Genomic DNA, 7,684 nt, shown 5'->3' on the forward strand with positions numbered 1-7,684 from the left:
AAAGAAGTAGAAAGATTGATGTAGAGGTTAAAGGACATGAATAGAGGGATGAATATTTAAGTAAATTGATAAACAGAAGAAAGTTATGGGATGAAAGGATGGGTTTATAGATGAGAAAGGAAAAGAAGAGGTGAAAGAAAAATGGATGACTGGATTAAAGAGGGCAGGGTGAGGTGGCTGGTTAAAGGGGCACAAAAAGGAAGAATAAGAAAAAAGTTAGGAAAGAGGGAAGCAGTCACTGATGAGCAAAGAGCACAAAAAAGTGCTAAGAGAAAGATGGGGTCATGGATAAAAAGTGGAGTGAAAAAAAAGAAGTAGCAAAATGTGACTGGTGCTGTGGAGAGGTGATAAAGAAGAAAGATGAAGAAGTGAACATAGGAAAAGAAATAATGGAATAGTGGATGATAAAAGGAGAGATCAGGGGGATTGAAAGAATGTATGAAGAGATGATGGACAAAAATATGGTGAAGGGCAATGAGAGCAAAATACAAAGAAATAAAAAGATAGAAGGAAATAAAAAGAAAGGAAGGAAGGTAAGAAAAGGGAAGAACACTGAAAGAGAAAGAAGAGACAAAGTTAAAGATGAAATGAGAAAATTTAAGAAAGAAAGAAAGAAATCAAGGAAAGAAAGAAAGAAAAGGACAGCAGACAAAGGAAAGAGCAGAAGAGATAGGGAAAGAAGAACAGGGAAGAAATAAAGGAAAGAAAAGAAAGAGAAGGGACAAAAACAGGAAAAGAACGAAGAGACAACACAGATGATAGAAAAAGAAAAAAGGTTTATGGAAAGACATGTATAAAACAATAAAGAGGAAAAGAAAAGGAAGGACAGAACTGACAGAAGATGAAAGAGATGGATAAAAAGGAAAGAGGGAAAGTTTATAAAGAGGGGAGGAAAGAGCTGAAAAAAGAAGGGGAAGAAAAAGAAAGAAAATAGGTCAAAATAATTCAACAAATGAAAGAGAAAGAAGAAAAGAGAAAAGTAAAAGAAGTGATAAAAATAATAAAATAACAGGACCGACATAAAAATATAACACTAGCTCAAAATATGCCATAAAGAACTTTACACACACACATACACACACGTCAATAGAGTACTTTAAAAAACTCACAAATACGCAGCATTCACAGTACTCATCAGAAACACACACACACACACACACACACACACAGTCACATATTTCATTTAGCCACAACTATTCTTTCCCTGCCTGTCCTCTCTCTCCCACACACACACACACAAACAGGCACACACACTTGATGACACAAGCAATCACACAAACTGCGATTACATGGTAAAAGTGTACTCACAGAGGCACATAAATATGCAGACCTCAGGAAGTTTTTCCAACACGCAAAAAATAACAGACTACCACTTTATCTGCGGCCCGAGAAATACAGTGAATCCACGCCGCCGCCGCATCCATGCACGCTAATATAGACTTTCATAGCTGTACATACACACAGCCTGCTCACTCTCCTTGTGTGTTCCTGCACTGAGGGGAGGAGGGAGGAGGAGAGGAGGGGTAAAAGGGGCCCCAAACTCTTTTGGCAGCTCATGCATTAGAGTGAATGGAACCAATTATAAATCAAGAGCAATTTCTCCCCATTATTCAGCAGGAACCAAGAGAGGGAAAGAAAGACAGCGAAGGAGGGAGAGACTGGCCTTAGAAGTCTCAGTGGGAGACGGAGGAAGGAAGAGAAAAGCAGAGAGAGTGAAATATTATATGAAAAACAGATACGAGGGTGCATTAGGAAACTGAGATAAGGCAGACAGAGAGATGAGGGAATGGAGAGAGGCTGTGAAGGAGACTTATGTGAAAAACAGATACGAAGAGGAGTCAGAAAATGGAGAGGAGGCAGGAAATTAAACAGAAAACAAGGGTGTGAAGGGCGTACAGAATGGTGCAACCGACGTCTGACTGCTAGCTCCACGGTTTTAAAGTGAAAGCTGCTGGTCTGAAAGTGATTTCTCCAGAGGAGAAACAGCTGGAGGAGGCTCGTTTCAAAGAGTGTCAGAAGCTGGATTTGTGTGTGAGACGAGCTGACATTTGTCCTGTCACTCACAGCCTCAGATGTGCGTTACCCTCAGGGCGGGAAGACTCTGAAATATAAAATCAAACCCACACGCACACACACTCTTCCATACTCACGATTTGGATAGAGTACAGAAGAGGGCTGTCAATGGAAAATTCCAGCTGTGATAACCTCAGGGGCCCAATAACGAACTAATCTGGAGCCCGGTGATTTATTCTGTTGTATCATGTCTTCTCCTGCCAGTTTGACATTCTTCAATGATGACTTTCTTCTCTCTGGGGCAACACTTTCAATCTGATTATTGGTTAAAGCCCTGGAACACGAGCCAGATTCCTTCGCCTTTTGTCTTTCTGGGGCTTTTATTGTTTTCGCTCGCACACGCTCAAAACAGCAATGCATCACACTGTCATTAATGCAGCATGGAAAAAAAAAAGTCACAGCGTGCATGTAGAGCTTAAAAAACCTACAAGAGGCAACTAAATGAGACTGATTTTCAAGGACAGAGAGTTTAATCCAGCTTCAGTCAGAGAGCAATCTTGCGCCTGTGTGTGAATGATCTATTAGAGCGTCTGGGTTGCTCTTGGCTCGTAATAACACCCCCTAATCTTTGTCCAAATATCTGCTCTGCACACACAGGGCTTGTTTGTCTACACACACACTTGCTGCTTTCTTACAGAGTCTGGAGTTGATCAATGATCTTAACAGCACTCACACCAGCCTGACAATGTGTGTGTTTGTGTTTGAATGTAAGACACAGAGAGGGGGAGAGTGTGTAAGTGTGGCCTGGGTAACTTCATTATCCAATCAAGGGCTTCTTAACTTTTACTTTAAGTAGTGGAACAATCTGCTCAGCTGGTTTAAAAGCTTTGGATAATCTTAATTAGGCTTTTAAGACAACAAATGAATGAATAATTATGTCAATGATACTGATCTTATCTGGACAGGCGAACCAATAGATCCTGAACCAGGAAAAGGATCTCTCTGGTTCTCTTTATTCCTCATCCCTGCCTCAATGATCTCACTCTTTTTGACGGCGGCCTTTTTAATCAGCCTCAGTCAGAACTTTCTCCTTCACTTTCCCCCCTCACATTCCTCCTCTTTCTTTCTCTCTGTCTGTCTTTCGCTCTCTGTGGTCCTGGCTGACAGGGAGGATAAGGAGGACAGAGGTATGCAGCCCCCAGGGGAGGGGCCTGGACCCCGGCCACCTGCCGCTCCAGGTGTCCCTCTCTGCTTATCCGATGTCTGGCCGGACACAGAAACCCTCCCGGGGGCACGAGGCCTGAACCCGAATCTCCAATCTGTCAGCGCTGGAGGACTAATGCGCTGTGTGTCAGCGAGCCAATAAGTCCGGGGAAATGAAGCGAAATCTCTGCTTCGTGAAAAAGACGTCGCTGAAGTTACATCGTTCACCTATTTCTGTCTTTCTTAGGCTGTAATCTTTAAATGACCGCACAGGTGACAGGCAACACATTCCAGTGCAGGGAGATAATCCTGAATGGACAGGAGCTGTCACTCAAACACACACACATGAGCAGGAAAGGCCCTCAGATGCTGCCTGCAGGCTGTTATGACTGCGTGAGTGTGCCTCTGTCAGAGATGAAAGTGTGCCCTCAGGAAGGAGGGTTTTTTCGTCCTTTGTCGATTAACACCGATGTTACACCCTTTACAATAACAACGCAGCAGTCAAAACTCTGGGATGCAAAAACACAAAATCAGACTTGGGCCTTTACGGATGTTTCTAATCTCCAAACTGTATCTCAAAACCAATCTCAAATTTAAGACTCTTCTTTCTATCCAGATGTGCAAACACTGCAGGCCCATATCCCTCTATTCATATCTGACACCACAGCTTGATCTGGCTGTAAAATATGAGCGAGAAAGCTTACTGCAGCTGGCCTCAAACCTAAATCCACGCAGTAACTTTTCTTTAAAAGCTATTAACAGACATGAAAAGTCAGCTCCTACACTCTGGAAGAAAACTATCCTCTTGCTTGGAGGCAAATAGTGGAAACCTGGCAGCTTTTGTCCCCACAACACGTCTGTTTGGCGGGCAACCAAGATCAATCAAACGTGATTTCAAGTTCTAGCTAGGCTGTAAAAAAACAGGCTGGTATGAGCAGAAATATGTGGTTCTTGATTTCTGACACAAATTAGGCTGCGTGCGATAAAACAAGTTTCCTGTATGCAAATATTTGTGGACACCTAAAGAGGTACTTTTTTCGTGTTCTTCTTCTTCTGAGCTGTTTGTACTGCAACCTGAAAGTTTCCCTTCACTGAAACATCCTGAATAAGAAAACACATTGTGTTATTATGCTACATTATTCAGGCCTGAAACTATTAACATTTCTAAAGATGTCTACTGTACTTAGACTCAAGGATGACATCCCAAAATCTGTCTGATCCAAGAAATACTCTATGAATCTAAAATATGATGGCTAACCAAGCCTGACTTTTCTTATCTATTCAAAGTAGCCGTACCCAGTGGTAGTGTGTGTCAACGTTCTTCGTTGATTCTTCCATAGCACAGCTGCAAGACTTAGCAATAGCTGCCCAGCACAACATTATTCTGTAATATGAGCAAAGTAAATGTAAGATTCACTCACGTCCTTCAATAATGCTGTTTTCCAATCCAAAGGCCCCAAATCAGTAATCAAAGAAACCGAACAGTGTGAGAAACAAGCAGATAATCAGACCAGAATCAATTAGTCCAACTTTGATGGAGCCGCCTGCCAGAGATGATCAACAACAACAACAAACCCTACGACCAAACAACAAGAGGCTCCTTCTTACTGAGACCAATTAATTCCCTTATAAGCTGTGCGCCTAATTGGAGGGGGCCAGGCCATTCGTTTCGACTTTTAATCCAAGTGACATTGATTCAGAGGGAACAATCGGGCCCTCTTGTCTGATGCCATGTCTGTCACTGGTTCCTCCATGCGAGGCAGCAGAGGCAGAATGTAATCCAAACAACAAAAACGACACCTGGGGTTGGAAACTTGAGCCCCTGCGGCTGTTCTTGCAGGCACTCCTCCATGTCCCTGTTATCCCCCCCCCCAAACCCCTCCACTCTTCCTCTGTCCCCTTACTCGGTGAGTGACACCCCCAGCACAACAGCTCATTAGCAACACGGGATTAAGACAAACATTTTCTCATTAAAATCAGACCTGAATGGATGAGAGAAAGGGCTGATATCTGCAGAGAGGCTCCCGATGCTGCATTCCTGGTTGCTCTGAGCAGCTGTCACTTTATGGGAAGCTTTAATTGGGTTATTTTTACACCAGACTTTGGTGTGGGGGGAGTGGGACTAGAGAAATGCCCTCAGGTAGTGTTGTTGTGGTTTTTTCTGTAACAACAATCAAATTTTGCCATTTTTACGCAGAAACCAAAAGGTACACACCCTTTAAGTTGATAAAAAGTTTCTTCTCCTGTGTTATTCCCATTAATTGCTGCTATTCTCTGCTTTCCATGGCCCCCCTGCTCTCCCTAATGATAATACAGCGTAAATCTGGCAGAGCGCACCATGTCTGTTTTCTGTTACCCTATAGCAGCGACTATAGGCTGCGGCCTAAAAAACGCAAGCGTATTTTCCTCATAGATACACAAGTATGCCTTAAAACGCAGCATGAAATCTATACAGTGTGTCTCAAAAGACTAGTGTCTTCCAAAATACATATCGCCTGTTGTTGTGGTTTGCAGATAGAGGCTGAAAATTGAAGAAAACTATGGGAAATATGGACGTAGAGCTCCTCCAATCAACAACAGGCTACGTCGCGAAGGCAAAGTTAACGTTTCTTATTGAAAGTATCTCTGAAACATAAAGACACAATGCACATCACTATAAAAATAAAAGAGATAATGGATTTAGGAAATTGCTTTACGCTGGTTTAAGCGCACAAACACATGGAAGAAGGCAAAACAAATGTGGCTATCTGAGCGCAGTTACCACAATTTGCTCGTTATCTTGCAACTTTTTAAAACTTCCTTTAAACCCAAGTCAGATTTCGGTTGGTAAAGATTGCTTACAGGCTGTTAGCATCCACCAAAAGTGATAAGTTTATCTTGGAGAGTTGGTACGAAACGCTACCACCGTAAAAACATGGACCGCATGAAGGGATCAAACTTACCCAAACTGCTGTATTTGGTGCTCACACCTCGTTTAAACCGACCGAGCCTCTCTTCGTCTCACTGCTGCGTTGAGTTTAGTTTCCAAAAAACAACACTTTTAACTTCACTTTTCCCTCTAAAGCCTCGCTGCTTTAGTAATTTACTGCGATGCCACCGACATTTTCTTCGGCTCCCCAAGTTCTCACATTGAAAGGCCGTTTTTGGATGACTGAGCTCTCAAACAATTCTCCCTTTTGCGACGCCTTTTCGGGTCCTCCCACTTCCCAAGCAGGAGGAGGGATCTGAACAATAGGGACTGGCTCCCAAAATCCCAGAGCTGGGTACTGCACCGCTTTTCCTCACACTACAAACCCATACCCACAGCACAGGGGGGCTTCATTTATGTTGTGAGCAAATTTAACACAGTTTCCATCTTTATAACACAGATTCAGGTGTGTTAGATATGAGAAACTTCTGGAAACTTTATTTCTAAAAAACTACGGTGTCCCGGAGGAGAAAAAGTGCGCCCCCTCCCCTCCCCCTGCTCTGTTCACCCTGATTTGGTATGCGTTAGTCCCCACAGAGTTTGTATTGACCCCCGTCCATTGAAGCCTGCAGGCCCTCCAGTGCAGCTGTGCAGTGCTGTGATGTGCTGTGTTGTTGTGAACTGGACGGGTCCAGTCAGGACCGTGCAACACACACATTGTTGCACACACACACACACACTCTCATACCACAGTGATCACAGCTTCCCCCCACCCCCATGTGCTCTCAGGAATTCTCCTCTCCACTTCAATCAGCACACTTTGTAACGTGTGGGTCTGTCCTGTCCAGTTCATTAATAACTGACTGTTCTCAGATCACAGCGGCTGATAGCGGGGGTCTGTTGGTGGAAAGTGGGTCGCATCTCTGCTTCTGAAAACAGGAACTCCCACCATGATGTACCTGAGGGGTTATCCCAGCAGGGCCGCTTTCACAGACAAGCTGTGGCTTTTTTTAGACACCTGTTGCTCTTGTTCAGGTGAAAGTGTGTAACCAGACTCCTTGGATTTGGATTCTGAGTTAGATAATTACACAAAAATGATGACTAAATCCACCTGCTAGACTTTGCACGGCCCAAGCAGAAGTTTTCTAGCTCCAAGACATGTTCAAGGACTCATTAATTGTGGGTGTTCCCCAGTGTTGTGCTGCACTTTGCCAGCAGATCTCTGCCAATGTTTTGGTGTTGTTGCTACTGGGCGGGGGCTCTGTTTGTATGTGGCTCCCTCACACTAGCGCCACCCAGCAGAGTAGAAACAGAATGAGAGAAAGAGTGAGAGAAGGAAGAAAAATGGGAACCCCAAAAACCCATCCACACCACCCCTCCCCCCTCTCCATCTCTCCACGCAGAGCTGGATGAATTAGCTCGGGACAAAAGGCTTTGTGGGCCAGCCATGAAAGGCCTATTAACCATACTGCATCCCCCAGAGGCCCTGCCCGCAGGACACCGCCTCCCAGAATGCCACTCTCCCAGCAGGCCGCAATCCCAGCATGCATCGCTTCCCTT

General features: G+C 44.1%; 1 protein-coding gene across 1 annotated transcript in view; it reads right to left on the bottom strand.

Annotated features, from left to right (window-relative positions):
- The window catches only part of boc (BOC cell adhesion associated, oncogene regulated), a 29,317-nt gene extending 22,877 nt beyond the window's left edge, over nucleotides 1-6,440 (bottom strand). The window contains exon 1 of the mRNA XM_074693231.1: nucleotides 6,159-6,440. The gene's annotated coding sequence lies outside the window, so the exon portion shown is untranslated. The remainder of the gene's footprint in view (nucleotides 1-6,158) is intronic.
- Between the last annotated feature and the right edge of the window lie 1,244 nt (nucleotides 6,441-7,684).

This window comes from Halichoeres trimaculatus, unplaced genomic scaffold (genome assembly GCF_033239565.1).
Source record: "Halichoeres trimaculatus isolate MK-OKI-2021-1 unplaced genomic scaffold, fHalTri1.1 fHalTri1_scaffold_18, whole genome shotgun sequence".
Lineage (NCBI taxonomy): Eukaryota > Metazoa > Chordata > Actinopteri > Labriformes > Labridae > Halichoeres > Halichoeres trimaculatus.